The sequence below is a fragment of the Schistocerca nitens genome, chromosome 4 (genome assembly GCF_023898315.1).
Source record: "Schistocerca nitens isolate TAMUIC-IGC-003100 chromosome 4, iqSchNite1.1, whole genome shotgun sequence".
NCBI lineage: Eukaryota > Metazoa > Arthropoda > Insecta > Orthoptera > Acrididae > Schistocerca > Schistocerca nitens.
The window spans coordinates 735,485,149-735,503,357 of NC_064617.1; the positions used below are offsets into that span (position 1 = coordinate 735,485,149).

Below are 18,209 nucleotides of genomic sequence, written 5' to 3' on the forward strand. Positions count from 1 at the left end.
ATCTAAACTTACTGTCCCTTTTTTAAGTAAACGTCCAGTTCCCTTTCAGAGGGACACCGCCTTATAGGCTCTTCTATTTCTTGCACATCAATCTACTCTCTCATAATTCAATACAATTATTGTACGGCGTATGAAATTTCTCAACTTTTTATTTCTTTTATCCTCTGTGCTAAACGATTGTTTCTTCGTCTGCGAATCAATTGTTAACACCACATCCTTTTCATTTCTGAATTAGGACTTAATTGTCATATTCGCAATATCATACAGCCATTCTTTTCTCAGTTTTCGTCGTTATAATTGTTCTTATCTTGTGATTCCTTCTTTCTTCCATAAGTTCCAATATTTCTTCATCTTTCCATCACTTTTGTAGCCTCTTATACCGGTATTAGGTTATTCTGCGCAAATTGTCACATTTATTAATATGTTAGCATTTTCCATTAATTCATCGCTGAACTACCGTCTATCGCATTGCTGATCTGAAGACTCATTGCCTTTGAGACTTTCTAGATCGTATCATCAGTCCTTAATGTCTAAATGTCCTACTTCGTAACAAGTATCCGAATTACTTTAATTTTCGTATTTGCTAGTTTCTGAATGGTGTGCGTATCCACGCCTGTGTATGTATTACGCTTCAGAATGTTGTCGCTAAGCTTTCCTGTAACCGTAACGTACGTCACCTGATGTCGTTGTGTCGTTTCAGCTTTTCCAAACAGCCGTCTTTGTTTGTGAACTTAGAAAAATATGTTTACTATATACAGATTAAATCTGTAGATGCACTTCAGGGACCTCATTTCGCTGTCATTCTTTTCCTTGTTCCTTTGTACAGAAGTACATATACACAATACTCCAACAAGTACCGAATTTTGTGGTAGGTATACATCACTACATCATTCATTTCAGCATGAACTTTACGCTAAAGGTACACGTTAATTCCTCATCGGCGTCTCATCGAATCTTGATAGGTGTTAAAATTTGGAAAAACATCCGTTTACAGTTTTATACACTGTGCAGATATATGGAATGGTGTGTGTATCAGATTTCGGATACTTTTGTAACGCACTCCTCCTTTGAAATTTGCATGAACATGCTGTGAGAAGACGCGGTCATATGGATGCACTTTTAATAACTTTTACTTAGGTCTTGATCACACTTTTATTTTTCATCAACCTTACATATTTCGACTTTCGTTATTTTCAAAGGCATCGCTATGTCATTCATATAAAAACATTTGATACATAGTACCGCGTCAATATTATCGAGCACGAGACAAGTATCAATCGTGATACAATGTATCTAATGTTTTTATATGACTGACATAGCGTTGCCTTTGAAAAGGACGAAAAGTCGAAACTCGTAAGGTTGATGAAAAAATAAAAGTGTGGTCAAGTAAGGTAAAAGTTGTTAAAAGTGCCCTCCTCCCCACCACCTTTCGCGCTCTGTTCCAGTCCCCTCCTGCACAGACTTGTAGAGGGACTATTTCGGGTAATAACTTGCCCGCGACATGATGCAAGAGCTGAGACACGCTCCGCCAAACTATAGTGGCGTCACAGCCGCGCAGGAGAAAGTCGCGACGGCGCGGCGGCCGGTGGCCGCGCCGCCCACGTGTCGGTGCGCTGTCGCCCCCCCGCCGCCCATCTGTCGCGTCCGCAGTGACCAGGCCACGACGATTAACAATTTTAGTTGGTTTCGCCGTCACAGATTCTACAACAGCCGGATTTCAGATTCAGAGTTATAAGCAGATAACGTCGAATACGAAACCGCATTTCCATTTATGGCAATAGTTGTATGTAACAGGTCTGTGGTGAAATACTGGATCATGGCATGTCAATAACTGTCCTTGGATCACAGGTGTTTCTATATTGAGGAACATTAGATGCGAATATTTTAGATTAGGCTTGATGTCAGTTACAAATACAAATCCCTGTAACAGGCACATTTGTTATATTATTCCTTCCTCTGCTAGATTCTGAGGATTATACCTAGATTATCGGGTGTATTTGTGGAAACGTCATCTTTGCTTAGTTCAGAGTACAGCATATGACCACATCGCCTTGTGCTTATTATCACTGGATGTAAAGGCACAAGTGAACGAAATCTGTGCATTCAAAAGCTTCAAAGGCGTCGTTCGTCTTTAGCAAAACACCATCGTATTTATACAAATCTTTCTCCTGTTAGTATGATATAATATAGTTCTCATATGTTCCGATTGTTCTGGTTGGTGCGGTAGCGTTCTCGCTTCCCACGCCCGGGTTCCCGGGTTCGATTCCCGGCGGGGTCAGGGATTTGCTCTGCCTCGTGATGACTGGGTGTTGTGTGCTGTCCTTAGGTTAGTTAGGTTTAAGTAGTTCTAAGTTCTAGGGGACTGATGACCATAGATGTTAAGTCCCATAGTGCTCAAAGCCATTTGAACCATTTGTTCTGGTTGACGGCAAATGCACAAACTACCAGGACAGTTTACCAAAGCAACGACTTTGCGATTATTTTCTGTGATTTTCTTCATTCCCTGTGCCATGTATATTACATTTCTTTCTTGGTCTGCACAGAGGTAACTTAGCTGATTAATAACGTCAAATCAAAACTATATAGACGAGACTCTGTTCCAATCACATATTGTCACTGCACGTAGTTATCCGACCATCGAAGCCACGTTCCTGGCCGGCCGGTGTGGCCGAGCGGTTCTAAGCGCTTCAGTCCGGAACCGCGCGACCGCTACAGTCGCAGGTTCGAATCCTGCCTCGGGCATGGATGTGTGTGTTGTCCGTAGGTTAGTTAGATTTAAGTAGTTCTAAGTTCTAGGGGCTGATGACCTCAGATGTTACGTCCCATAGTGCTCAGAGACATTTGAACCATTTTTGAGCCACGTTCCCATCTTCTCTAGAGAATGCATTTCTATATTAAATAACCGCAACAGCTGCCTTGAGAAGATTTTTTCACCTCCTACTGGGTCACAACTAGTTTCATCAGTATAAAGTCACGTCCCCAGGTGCCAAAAAATTCACCTAAATAAGACGCAAAACCCTTTTTTAACCTAAACCACTTGACAAAATTTCAATTATATTGTAAATAAGAAAGGAAGACAATGGACCTCTGTAGATATGGAAGCCGTCCCTCAATGAAACATAAGTCCCCTATCCTCATGTTGATAATAGAGTAAAAAAGCAACCGCCTCGAACTTGAGAGTGGACTACTTGCGACAAGTAACCTAGAACAATTGGGGACACTAAAAACGCAATTAAATTATAAATAATCCCGGAAATAAATAATGATTACGCAAGGACTGTTGACAATACATTAACAAAACAGGAGTAATAAGTAGTGCTTACACAAGCAGCGGTGAGAGGAAGTGTGCGGGGCCCGGCCGGTAACGTAGTACAGGGTATTTATCAATGTATATCGGAGTTTTAAAGCTTTATAATATTTATTACATTAAACTTACAGTTATAAATGATATGTCAAATGAAAGACCACCTCAAACACTTTTGTGTGGCACCACCTCACTGGCATAGCGATGTACGCGATTGGTTGAACTTCACTCTATCCAAGCGCTGGATAGGCCACAAGGGACCCAATGACAGGGCTTGCTTTACATGGCCTCCACGTTCACCCGACCTAACGCCTTGCGATTTTTTCCTTTGGGCCTTCATCAAGGATCGTGTGTACGTGCCTCCGCTGCCAGCAGACGTCCCTGAATTAAGAAACCGGATTGAAGCAGCTGTTGCTACAATCACTGAAGACACACTTGTCAACGTTTGGGAAGAACTCGGCTATAGACTTGATGTCTGCCGTGTGACAAATGGTGTTCATATTGAACATTTATAAGGTTCTTGGTAAAACTGTTTGAGTTGCTCTTTAATTTGACATATCATTTATAACTGTAAGTTTAATGTAATAACTATTATAAAGCGTTAAAACCCCGATACTCATTTATAAACACAATGTATATACAATCAGCTCGGGAGTAATACATGGAAATACCGCCCAGTCACGCATGAGCGGGATGGTGCTCCCAGCTCACTAAATCGTAGCCACGATAATGACAAGACACGCTGGAGTGCCAATTTAATCTAAATTAAAATTAGAAGTAGCCGCCAGCAGGGAACGTAGGAGAACATCTGTCCAACGACACACTGATAGAGAAAACTTGCTGATTAAAATCATGTAAATTCCCCTTATACTAACTGTATGGACAAACTGATACTTACAATTATGTGCCGCCTGCATCCTTAGTATCCCTGCTTGTTCTTGGTTGCATCTCGCATGTAGTCCATCGTCCAGTTTTTGACCGTTGCGTTTTTGAGTTACGATAAGCATGAGGATATGGGGCATCTATGTTTCTTTAAGGGATGACTTTCACGTCTGAACAGGTTGTTATTTTCATGCTTATGATATAATTAAAACCTCGTCTCATAGTTTTTGCCTATGAAGGTGTACAAAAGATTTATTTGTGTCTACTTTAGGTCAGTTGTTTAGCACCTGAGGACGTGACTTTACAGTCACGAAACTACAGTAGTTGTGAATCAGTAGGAGATTAATAAATTTTCCCACGGCAGTTCTTGCGGATATTTCTTCATCTGCGGTTGCTCCACTCACCAAGTGACCTGATCCAGAGAAATTGTAGCTAACCTATATTATGATTATTGAATGAAATCAATCCGCATATGGTTGAAAAAATTGCAATTTCGAAATTTTTTCACTGCAGAGCGTTGTGGGATGTTGACGCCCACTCCACAACGTTAACTTCTGACATACTTTTACATAGTTCCCAGCAGTCTGAAACCAAATATGTGTGGCAGTATTAGTGTACCCGCTGGTTGTGGTTTAACGTCTTCTATGTTTTATAGCTATTATTGCTAAAATTCTCTATACCTGTGGCATGTTAAATGTGGTGGATGACGGCGAACTATATTTGAGGGGACGGGCGAGGGGGGACAATGGAGAAACAGTTATCCTCTGCTCCTACACTGAACCCTGGATCCGTGCCTGCTACAAAACTTACGCTGAAATGCCTTATGAAACCATCCACCAGACAGGGATGTTAAGTGTGGTGGCCGTTTGTCCTTTTCTGCTGTGCTGCAATGTCTCCCTCATTCTGCAGTAGTCATTAGCAACATAAGCATGATACTAAGCATTCACTCCACAATGTTAATCTCGGTTATCTGGTCTGAGCGCTCCCCATAACAACAAATAAGTTGCCAGTCACTAATTAAAGTGTGCATTTAAGTCAGTCCTAGAGTTGATCTATACCAAAACTATGGTTCAGAAGTTTTGGTACGGTACATAAATGACGTAGTAAATGGTACGATTACCAGTAGTATTGGTAGGGAAAGAAACATAAATGAATGTGTGGAGAAACTGGGAGCTGACAAACTCTCTTTGTTTTTTGCTTGCTTGTTTGTTAGTTTTGCACATAATAGCAGCCTCATATCGTTTAGTGTTAGTCAACTGAGTAGTTTATATCCTTAAAGAAATATAAGCTGCATTTTGTAGGTGATAAAAATTAGTTGATTGCGTAACTTCTGCATTTTTATGAAACCAAAGCAATTACTTTTGATGCAAGTACAGTTTCATGCACAAGCGTAAAAGAATATATATAATTATTGTTGTTATTTTGTACTCATTTCTTTATTTTTACTACACTGTCCCTTTGTTCCACATCACAGATCAATTTTCGAATACAGTCAGGATTAAACAGTGACAGTGTCAACTTTGTTACAAATACCGCTTATTTTTAAGTAAGAGACAGGAGGATAATTATGTAGAACAAAAATGTTCCGTAAGTTATACATACGCAAACAAGGCAATCGAAATAAGGTAACGCCCGATAGGTATGCAACACACCTAACGCACAGGTAATGCAGTTCGATCCTGACTGACGAAAAGTGCCATAGCCTACAGTAGCTTTACAACTCTATTCGATACACATTGCCATTAGCAGCTTCATTCTGCTAAGTGCAGGACAAACCCTCGGCGCATTAAAATGGGGCTAACACACGAGTATGGGCGGAAAAGCGTGAAACGGGTCGCTTTAATTATGAGAAAGTTCAGCAAGGCACTCGCCTCGTTTCAGCAAGGACGACAGGTAACAGCTGGCCTGAGCGTGCCGAGTGTCGCTCACGTTAACATACGATCTGCGGGTTTCTCAAGAGTGTCTGTACTTGCTGCGTGAGCGAAATAGGTCCCCAGATTCTTCCCCCATTGCCTGAAATTGTGAAATGTGTCACCATTTCTGAGTTAAAATTAATTCCGTAGGAGATCAGGAAAAATTGTACTACCCTTAGCTCACGGTGCTTCAAACCATCTGAGAGAATCCTGTGATTATTTCCAAGTTCAACGAATCTCTTTTACGCGTTCGCTGTGAAGATCAATGCTCAGGGATGGAAAGACTTTGCAATATGGATTCAGATCGCACTGTATCAAATTCTGTAGCACACGATGGTTAATTTCTATCTCGAATTATGCGCCATTGTTCCCATTGCGTCTCACTCTTTTTCTGATATGTATGTACAGCACTATTTACCTTTTGCTAAACACGTATTTCCTCAATGAAAGACCCTGCAGTTGTTTCCCTCTACCGTCTCACCTGGTAACCTCTAATTCATGAAGTATTTTCGGATTGGTGGTAAAACTGTGAGTAAACTATTTAGAAAGTATCAAATACAGGTATTTCCAATGTATCAGCAAATCGCATCCCGGTATCACGTCAGTTCAGTGAGAGCTAAGCGTGAGAGCTGTGCAAAACATGCAGAAGAAGAGTTAAAAATGCCATGGTTCAGAATATAATGCTATGACAAAATGATTCTATGAGTTAAGAGACGCTAAATAAAGTATAAGAGTCGTGGAGTCTGTACTGTGAGTCAGGATAGAGCGTTAAGTGATATCTCAGTACCATACGCGCAATGTAAGTAGCTGAATCGATGGAAAACGAATGTGGTCGACCGGGACTGATTTCATCTCGGTCGCTACCAGTTATAACTAGCAGGCAACACTGAGTACAGATATCTCGTATGGTCATCAGTACATAATTTAATTGTGATGATGGTTTGTCATTTTCATTTCCGTAGCACACGTTAGCAGTTGCAACATTAAAAGTCAAAAAAATCGCTTGAAATGATTTTCTGATGACAAAACCAACTTTTGCCGATGAAAAGAAAGTTATGTGTGAAATATGTCACTTGTGTTACTTTGTTTGGCTAGTGGATTACAAATACTAAATACCCGTGCTTGGAAACGATAACCGTCCAAATTGCTAACGCAACTAATAAATGTAGCCATACACGGCATTTGCCATGTTCAAGCTGTGGACCCTTACTTCATCATACTATAGGCAACTCTGTTTGACGTCGTCTAAGTCAATAACTATGATTATACTCAGTTCTACATAATATTTTAGTGATCGTGAACTCGGCGAGTCGCTCTTTCTTTCATTGACGTAGTGCTTGCTTGCTAAATTTCGCAGCTGACAGAAATCAACGCCAGTTGATGTCATTCGATTTCTATTGCCAGATACTCCTGCCAACCACCTCACTGAAAATCTTCGTAGAGTGTGTATAGTAACAACAGGCCACACAGTAGCCACTTTTCTGTGTTCTGAAGCTTCTAGCCCACATCACAAAATTCTGTATAAGCAGTCCTGACAATGGACTGGTAATAGCCAAATGTGGGTGTCGATACGGCAATCTGTATCAGTTTACTTCAACATTAGTTAGCCGCGCGGAGTGGACACGCGGTTTGAGTCACGGATTGCGCAACCACCCCCGCCGGAGGTTCTAATCCTCCCTCGGGCATGGGTGTTCAGTTACAGTAGTGTGTAAGTCTATGGACCGATGACCTCAGCAGTTGGTCTCGTGGGAATTCATACACATTTGAACAACATTAGTTTCTTGACCACAGTAGTTAGTGGCTAAGTTTGTCAATAAAGCTATGTAGACTGAAACTGCGTCTTCCATTAACACAAACATGATTTTTGTATCCAGATTCTGGCAACTCGTCAGCAAGAGGCGTTCTAGTTGCTTCCCAGGCTACTTAACACTGAATGTACTGTCAGTTCTTACTGACTGCGACAGAAAATCCCTCACAGATAGCCCAGTGACTTTTTCATGCTTGTCAGTTGTTGACGTCTGTCGATGTCGTGGAAGGACCGTTACCTACAGTACCACGAAGAAAGCTTTAACGATTGCATGAAATGTGGTCAGAAGTTATATTGCACAAAGTTTAGTCTTCAGAAAGGTGTGGCGTCAGTCTCTACAAGTGCCTGAGGTACTGGCAGTTTGTAACGAAAGATGCCGCATGTGGCCCCACGTTATTCCTCCTGAAGCTGTAAAACGCCCGATGAAACGAACTCGTGGCAAGACTTATTGCTCTCAAAAAGGGGCATAAGTTGTCATCCATCTCATGCTTCTTTTTGTGAATTAAACGGAAAGAAACCTTAACACGCTTGAAACTCTAAAAACATAGTGATTAAAAGTACCCCATAACATGCTTTACATGTTGCTGTGATTTTCAGAGTATCAGTAACATGTAACTGTACGTATATATGCAGAATCTAAGATCGCAGAAAACTAGTAGTGCTGACTTGCTAAGACTAAAAAAATTAGATTTAGAGAAGCGAGCAGCAGTAAGTGATACGCTGCCTGAGAGCGTGGCATTGTTCACGAAGACAGAAACCGTGGTGGAGCGCCGACTTCCCAGAAAGCGTGCCGCATGACAGCCGCTCATACGGCAGTTTCATCCTTTCAGTGTCTCACAAGGACACAACACCGCTTGGCTTTGTCACTAGTGCCTGTCCACACTACATCATGCCTAAGTCACATACTCCAGCCAAAATAACAAGTTAACTATACAGGCTGAATACAAACACTACTGACGACATTTTAGAGGTTGTTCACACCTATTTTATGAGTATTTCGGTGTACAGGACACGTGGTGTCCCGCGGCTGGTTTCAGGGGAGTTAAATTTCTTTTTTTTTTTTCTTTGCCCCATATGTCTTTGTATATTTATTGCACTGAAAATCTCTGGAGATGTCAATGTCCTGCGCCGTGCCCCTTATATGGAAACAAACTTGTTTCATTCACTAACGATACTAGCTGTAGACCACAGTAACGCCCACTTCTCTCGAGGTCCTCAAGTTCTCTCTCGGGTTTGTTTTCCCGGCAGCGCTAGTAGCGACAGACAGCAGCATGAAAAGGTTTACCAACAAAGAGGTGGCGATTTCGCACCTCGGGTATTGCTTCAATGAATGCAATACAAGAGAGGCACATGGGCGGTATACTGAGCTACTCCCACACCTACGGCAACCACATCACAGTACTTTTTAATCTTTCTGAGGGTTGTTTCATTATTCTGTCTCTTATTATAATTTTGCTCCTGTGTAGCCACAGCCCCTAGAAACTTTGTGAAGAAGAAATGGTCAGTGGCAGGCTGTATTATTACTTATTCCTTGTAATATGGGCCGATTTAGATACTTACGTCATTATCAAGCACCTAAAACAGGGCATACCAACGTGAAACACATTGAAACATCAGTACTACGTAAAAACCTACAAAAAATAATAACAATCTTGTTATAGGAATGACACAAGCATTTACCTCTACTTTCACGTGAATGACATCACATGATGTATCACATTAGACGCCACATTTTTACATAGTCCATATCTACCACCATATGTGAAGTAAACCATGTCATTACATTTACATGTCCACATGACGATACATGTAAGCTATAGCCACTCGACAAGTAAACTGACAGTTTACTCAATGCTGCCACAGACATACTTCACACATGACATCGCTGACTCTCGTCTACGACATGTCAGAGTGCATAAATATCTGATTTCACGCGCCAGAAAAGATCAACATATCTCACAGTCCAAAACAGGAAAACAAATGAGTCAGTTAAGAGACACAAACGTCTGCAACCAGATACATGAAGTTCAAAATGCTGTACATAGCACACAGAAAAACTAAAATTTCATTATAGTCAAGCAAAACATTGTCAGATTTACATCCAAAACAGAATAGCGTTACTATCATAATATCCAAATTGCGCTGATCTAAATTGTAATGACATTAAATTGAATGTTTACAACATAAAGACATGTCTCTGCATACCTATGGCTAAATAAATCCACTTTTGAACACTCGTAAAATAGTTACCGGTATGATTATGCATTTATGTATACATTGTACATCTTGTATGCAGACGAGGATGGCTATAAGCTTTACATAAGCGGCACATGTCCCTAGAACTCTACTACATATTTATAGCAATACATAGTCGGTGATTTACGTGAAGTATTACTCTCAACACAGATATAAAACAGCTATTCATAAAAGGAGCATTAAAAAAAGATATTTAAAACGTAAAATCACATAGCGACATGAATTAAATCCTGCATTTTCCTAAAAGTAGGTTTTCTAAAATACATATCTGATAGTAAAATAAGAGCAGAGTGTCAATATAAAGGAAATTAATCTATACAAGCATAACATGGAAAGGGAGAGCTCCATGTTTTTGTTGTTTACGTGTACATTACCTGAAATCTGTCATATCTATGTAGATTCTTATTCTTTCTCTCCAAAGCCGGCCGCGGTGGCCAAGCGGTTCTAGGCGCTTCAGTCCGGAACCGCGCGACTGCTACGGTCGCAGGTTCGAATCCTGCCTCGGGCATGGATGTGTGTGACGTCCTTAGGTTGGTTAGGTTTAAGTAGTTCTAAGTTCTAGGGGACTGATGACCTCAGATGTTAAGTCCCATAGTGCTCAAAACCATTTGAACCAATCTTTCCGTCCAACCTCCCCCCCCCCCTCCCCCAATCTTCCCTTAGAATATTTAATACTTATATACGCGTAACTATTTTACTGGTGTTCAAACGGGGATTTATTTAGCAACAGGTATGCAGTGATATGACTTTGTATCGTAAATATTTTAACGTATTTTTATTGTATTTAGATCAGCGCAACTTAAGCATTTTGATAGTAAAGCTATCAGTCTTGGATGTAAAACTGACAGAATTTTTTAGCCTGAATATGACAGAATTTCCGTTTTTCCGTGTTCTATGTACGGCATATTGCACTACGTGTATCTGGTTACAAACGTCAGTGTATCTCAATCGAATCATCTGTTTCCTTATTTTGGAATGTACTATATGCTGCGCCATCGAAGACATTTAAGCCCTCTGACATGCCGTAGTCGAGAGTCGAGGATGTTATGTGTGAAGTAGGTCTCTGACAACATAGACCAGAGTAACAGATGATTGTGACTGTCAGTTTACATAACGAGTGCATAGTGGCTACAGTTTAAATGTATTGTCTTGTGGTCATTTAAATGTAATTACATGGTTTCATTCGCAACTAATGATAGGTATGGATAATGTAAAATGTGGTCCCAAGTGCGGAACAGAAACTTTAATTATGTGCCACGTCTAATGTAATACATGACGTGATACGCAGGAACAGGTAAGCAGAGGTAAAGACTATGTCATGTTTATAATAACATTGTTATTACGCCTTGTAAGTTTTTACAAAGTATGTACTGATATTGCAATGTGTCCCACGATGATAATGACATAAATGTCGAAATAGGCCGATGGCACAATTAATAAGCAATGACACAGCCTACTACGAACCGTGTTTTCCTTCTTTTTTTTGTGTTGTACCTTACAGACATTTTCTTTGCTGTGAAATTGTGTTCACAGAAACAAAGATAATTGTAGTAACAAACTGAATGAATCATAATTACATTATTACTCCCTAACGAGCCACTGGAGACTAAGAGTCCCTTACACCAAAGTGATCACGAGAAGCAAATCTGACCACAAGGATCGTGACAGCAGCTTCTGTACCAGTAGAGGACGGGAGTCCTCCTGTGCGTTGCAGAGCTTCCTAATAACTAGAATACCCTGAACATCCACGACAGGCTGTATTCACAGTTTCTTGTTAAACTGAGTCATCCATAACACTTCATGTGTAGTTTTCTGTAACTTTTACGCAAGGAAAGACACATGGACTGGTCGATGAGTTGAGTTGTAGAGCTCGCCTTTGTTGTTTTGCCACCTCAAAAATTTCCAGACTTCCTCTCATGTATTTGGTGATCGTCAACCTTACGTTGACAATATAAATCAGCAACGAGCAGTTTCAGAAATATCAGTTTTGAGATGTGCACAATGTTGAAGGTACTCGCCTGGAGTAGCGTTCAAACCACTAGTCCGATTTACGTTTCCCATTACCTCTGTGAATACCGAGACTGTTTTCGCAATGACTACTGCTGACGCCCTATTCCATTCTAGTTCAGTTTACCTAATAATCCGTCAGTAATAAGCACTTCATTTCTTCAGATATTTAAGAGTGTCACACTGTCCGAAGCACAAAGAGTTCTTCTCGACAGGTAAAGGAATCTTAATTAGCTACTCTGGGTTCTCCAACAACGTCAGGAGCCAGATGTAGAAGGCTAATGTCTCCAAAGGAACTGGCTCTCTTACATAACGAAGCAGCTTTCACTTGTATAGGTTTCGCTTCGAATTAAGAGTTTCGTAGCTCAGACAAAACGCAATTCACCTCTCTCTTCGCTGATGGATAGGGAACAACTTTTTCATTTCCTAAATTAAAGCGTTTCGGTGACAACTGGCAGATACAGCAAGTGTGACAGCGTGCACTGTGTAAACTTAATACTCTCTCTAATCCAAGGCACACTTTGCTCAGCCAAATTTACAAAGTCGACCGCACCCGTTGTTTCAGTGAAACAAATGGTTTATTTCCGAATTTTCGAGGAATTTTCAAGCTTTTGCAAGTTCACAGCCTTGCATCTCTTCTGAGAGTATGAGATATACACATGGAACTCACAATGAGTTTAAACATACATAAATCTCTTCAAAACAACCCTTGGTTCACTCTTATTGGATATATATACTACCCCATTTGGGAACACGGGGTACTCCGTAAAGCCGAAAATCGAAGGTTTGCTTTGTTTGTGCAAATTTCGCGACATACGGCCGCCATGAATGTCGTGACAGCACTACTATAAACTTCCTTCATTTTTAATATGAGTACAAAATGATAGTGTTATGTCTTTTTTTAGCAGAGTTATATGCGAGATTTCCCAACTCCATCGCTCGGTGACCACCGCGTATGACTGCTGTGCGAAGGACGCAGGTTCTATACCCGCTATTACCAAGGATTTTTTATTGGAGGGAGGACAGGACCGGAGTAAACTCAGCCTCGCGAGGCCAATTGAGTAGCTACTTCAAAGAGAAGCAGAGGTCCAAAGTCAAGAAAGCCGGAGGAGCTGTGTGCTGATCCCACGCCCCTCCATACAACAGATGACGACACGGCGGTCGGTCGGTGCCGATGGGTTCATCAGGGAGCTTCACTTGTTTTTATATATGAGATTAAACCTTAATTTTCTTAGTAGTTCAGAAGAAACCTGCCACTGGAGCCGTGCATACCACTCAAATAAAAAGTACGTAAAAGTGTCAAAGAGAGCTCCTTGTTAAAGTGAAAAAACACCGACAAGACAGAATGACATATCTGCCGAAACTATATGTGTGGAAGTCAACGCGCACATTCACTTATGGTTATCAGAACCTAACACAAAACATCATTTCACGCCTCTGGCGACAGTTCAGTGTCACAGGAAATACACTAGGTGGTCAAAAATCATGGAAAGGGCATTACGCCTTGAGTCGGTCGTCGGCTGCTGAAATCACTGCAATGCATTTACCTCCGTAGACACAGCTCTCCCATGCGTATAGGTGGCGACCTGATTCGTTGTAGAGCTTGACGTTTGGCTAAATGCAACTCAGTTTTATTGCTTGCTGCTCCTTAGCCAATATAAATGTTCTGAAAGATTTTATGCGTATAGGTGGCGACCTGATTCGTTGTAGAGCTTGACGTTTGGCTAAATGCAACTCAGTTTTATTGCTTGCTGCTCCTTAGCCAATATAAATGTTCTGAAAGATTTTATGGGTCCTTTTATTGTCACTGAAGGTTTCAACCGCTAAACCAATATCAAACGAACTCTGAGGAAGCAAGTCCCACTATGGCAAAATTTTTGTGTATTTTTCACAAATATGCCACCTGACACAAAAGTGAAGTACCCAGAAGAGGTGGAAGAAAAGTAACTTTACGGGATGAGAGGGTATGTGAGGTTATATCAGTAATTAGAAAAACGAGTCAAACTTATAAAGAACTTGACAGTATTGAGCCTTTTTATCAATATAAAGTTGCACGCCCTCTCACCTGAATGCACGCACTGAGTCGGTCGGTTGTCTAGAGTGCCAAAGCTACGGTCCTCGATATCCTTAATACTTGTGCTGGGATGGAGTTGATGCCTGAGCTGGTCTCGCACACGTTCTGTGAGGGATGGATCTAGGGAACTTGCTGGCCATCTCAGTATCACGTAGGCAGCTCACGGAAGCAAGTGCCGTGCGTGGATGAGCATTGTCATGTTGATTTCCGTCTCGTACCGTTGTAATGTCATTGTTCCCTCAATCACTACCACCCGTGAACCGAGGTCATACTCGATAGCTCGCCACACTACCACGTCAGGAGTACCTCCCCTGTGCCTCTCCAAAATTCTAGAAGAATGAACCAGACCTCTCCCCAGATCGCCATCGTACTCGACGACGAGGTTCGCCCGGGATTTTTCAGAACCGCGATTCATCGCTGAACACAGTGTGACTCCATTCATCAGCAGTCCGTGCTTCCTGGTCACGCCAGCACTCCAAACGCAGCATTTTATGTTTTGACGTTAACGGCAGTCTACAAGTGTGACGGTAAATCTATAGCCCGACTGCTCCAGTCTCCGACCAACGGTGGTAGATGACACAGAACGTTGCAGGGAGTCCATGACTTGTTCTCCTACGGCGGGTGCAGACAGGAATGAGTTACGTTATGCTTGGTGCACAATATGACGATTATCAGTATGTGATTATCAGACGATGATGATGATGATGATGTTTGGATTGTGGGTCGCTCAACTGCGCGGTTATCAGCGCCCGTACAAATTCCCAACCTTTTCTCAGTCCAATCTTGCCACTTGCATGAATGATGATGAAATGATGAGGACAACACAAACACCCAGTCATCTCGAGGCAGGTGAAAACACCTGACCCCGCCGGGAATCTAATCCGGTACCCCATGCTCGGGAAGCGAGAACGCGACCGCGAGAGCACGAGCTGTGGACATTTTCAGACGGGTATGCCTGCCCTCACGTTCCCATACAATCCAGCACTGGGCCACTGTCACACCTAAATGCCTCACAAATATGCATGTTACACCATTCGGTCGGGTGGCTAAATGCAGACTCACAATTAGATCCTTTCCAAATTCTCTCAAGTGCTAATAATGCTATGTCATACGAGTACGCAGGATCTCCGCATCCTTCAGTTAATATTGGATGCTGATAACTCCCCTTGTATATACTACCAAGCCTGGTAATAATGCTCATCATGAACAACATAAATGCCCTCTGATGACTGTTCTACGTGGCATAGAGTATTCCGGCTTTAATCATTTACATACTTGTCGATGTTCTTTACGTCTATAAAGCTGCACTGACATCTTCTGGTTGCTTCATTTTTTTTGTCAGGCAGTGTATTTGTCATGAGGTAACTTGCTTACTCACAATTCATGTGTTTGATAATGACTTGACGGCCGAAATCGTCAGTAACACAAATAAAAGGACTTAAAAAAGAGGTAGCTGAGGAACAATGTTATCTTTCAGTCAATGCGTCTCGTTACACGTCTGCGACACACTGTCTGACAGTTTCTCAGGAGTAAGATCCACTGGCAATTGAAAACATGAACCACCACAAAGAGAAAATGTTAGACCACCGTCGACAATCCGAAGCAGCTCAGGGTAGCCACATCCTCCATTAACCGTTTTTGTGTTGTCGGCGATATTTTTTACTTATGCGTATCTTCACCACCAGAAATTGTTTAATTACACGTTTTGTACACTGTCGTATGCCAATTTCTCCTGCAAAACTTGCCTGTATCATGTTGAAGAAATTTGCTTTCATTTCTTGTGCCCAACTTTCCGTACACATTATGTACTTGTATTTGCTAATGACCTATTAACAGCGTTTTACGACAAATCTGAAAGACTCCGGTTACGTTACTGCTAACATTACACAGAAGCTTTGCGCGCAAAATTTGTATGTAATGAGCAGCATGTTCTTCCAGTGGTTTCCCCCCAGCTGTCGTGTTTGCGGATAACACCTTGGCTAACCTCTGCCGCCGCACAGACGTGTGTCGGTTACGCAAGAATCCGCAGAAGAGCCTTGCCTTGCTGGCGGCACTGTTGGTGTGTAGGCCAAGGGCGTTCCGAGGCACCAGCCGGCCATCGGGCGGCTCATTGCTTCGTCTCGCGGCTGCCAGCCAGTCCGTTTCCCTTTTCCTGGCTGACCGCGAAGCGCCGTTTTCGCCGCCTGTTGGCAGCAAGGTCGATGTCGTCCAGCGCGACCTCACGACACAGCCGCGGAGGATCAGCGACTTCCTGTACACCACGCACGCAAGTCTCTCTGCATGTGAAAGGAAGTGTTCACGCGAACGAGGATGCGATGAGGCCCGGGAAGGGGTGGTGACAGGAAGGGCATCCGGCCACCCTATAACGCTACCATCCAGAATAACATGCCGACCCCCGTGCAGATGCGGGATAAGGCCAGGGACAAGAAGAAACGATGCAATTTTTTTAGGACATCCGACTTTTCACGTACAGTTCAGGTTCCAATTTTTTTCTATTTTTTGAAGCACTATCTCAGCATGTCAATGTTATGAATCGGACTGGAATTTACTTAACAAAAAGAATTACGTCGTAGTTAAGGTTGTACGCTCGGAGAACTTTGTGGTTCTGAGAAAGAAGTTCTGCAATTTAAGCACAGTACTTGTAGTACCGTAATCGTTTAGTCCCGATCACGTACAAAGCAATATGAAACGTTCCGTCATCTATCCAAGTTCCGTCAGATGACAGTTGAAATATCGTGACATGAAGGTTTTCACGGTTTTTTCTGGTTAACATTCTTCACAAGTTCGTTACTGAGTAGAAATGGACAGTTGATTTTCACATTCTGTTCTTATACACTTGGAGTGTTCAAAATTAATGAGCACTACAATTTTTCCGTGTTCACATAAACCATTTACTGAAAAACGGATACAGATTATAAAACAGGCATTCTCCGCCAATGTCTGTGCATTTTTGCCTTCATTCTGACGGAATCTGTATTTGTGTAAAACACCATTCTTTGGGGGTATCCCGGCGCCAGTGGTGGACGACTGCATGAAGTTCTTCACTGGAGGTGAACTACTTATCCCGCAAGACGTCTTTCACTGCATCGAGTTGCGCATAGTCACTAGGGAACAGATTCGATTAATGTGGAGGATCCAGCAGCACAACAAATCCTAGTTCGTTGGCGGTGGCAATGTCCTGGCGAGTGGCATGTGGTCGCCCACTGTCGTGTTGGAGCAGAAGCCACGGCCCGTTTCCCGTGACGGCTTTGGTGAATACGACGGCGGAGTTGCCGCAGTGAACTACAATAAACGATCGCTGTTGAGGATCGTCTCGGGATGAAGCCAATCAACCAGCAGTATCCCTTTGTGATCCTACAACACAGTCGAAATTTGTTTCTGCACTAGTAATTCCGGCTGTGACTTCTTAGGAAAGTCTTCCACTAAGTTTTTTCTTTTCTTTTTTCTTTTTTTTTTCGTCACAGTCCACGCCACCCTGAACTCTAATACTCCACGAAACACGGGTCTGCAGCTTGGTGCTGTTTCACCAAATAGCCGGCCGATGTGGCCGAGCGGTTCTAGGCGCCTCAGTCTAGAACCGCGCGACCGCTGCGGTCGCAGGTTCGAATCCTGCCTCGGGCATGGATGTGTGTGATGTCGTTAGGTTAGTTAGGTTTAAGTAGTTCTAAGTACTAGGGGACTTATTACTTCAGATGTTAGGTCCCATAGTGCTCAGAGCCATTTGAACCATTTTTTCCCCAAATATGGCTCTTAATATCATGTGAATTTCTAAAGCAGTCACTTCGTCCCTCCAACGCTGTCCATACTTGTCTGCTTCCATGCTGCCTTATCGATGTCCACCAACGTACTCGCAAGCCGGAATAAGTGCTGCTGCAATCGACTTACATTTCAAATTGCTACTCTGCAGGAGTGCCAACGAATATTGTACGATCTAAATAAATTGATGTACAGTACTTTCACTCATCA

General features: G+C 42.3%; 1 protein-coding gene across 1 annotated transcript in view; it reads left to right on the forward strand.

The window, feature by feature from the left end:
• The window catches only part of LOC126252938 (zinc finger protein AEBP2), a 152,172-nt gene that overhangs the window by 35,260 nt on the left and 98,703 nt on the right, over positions 1–18,209 (forward strand). The window lies entirely within an intron of this gene.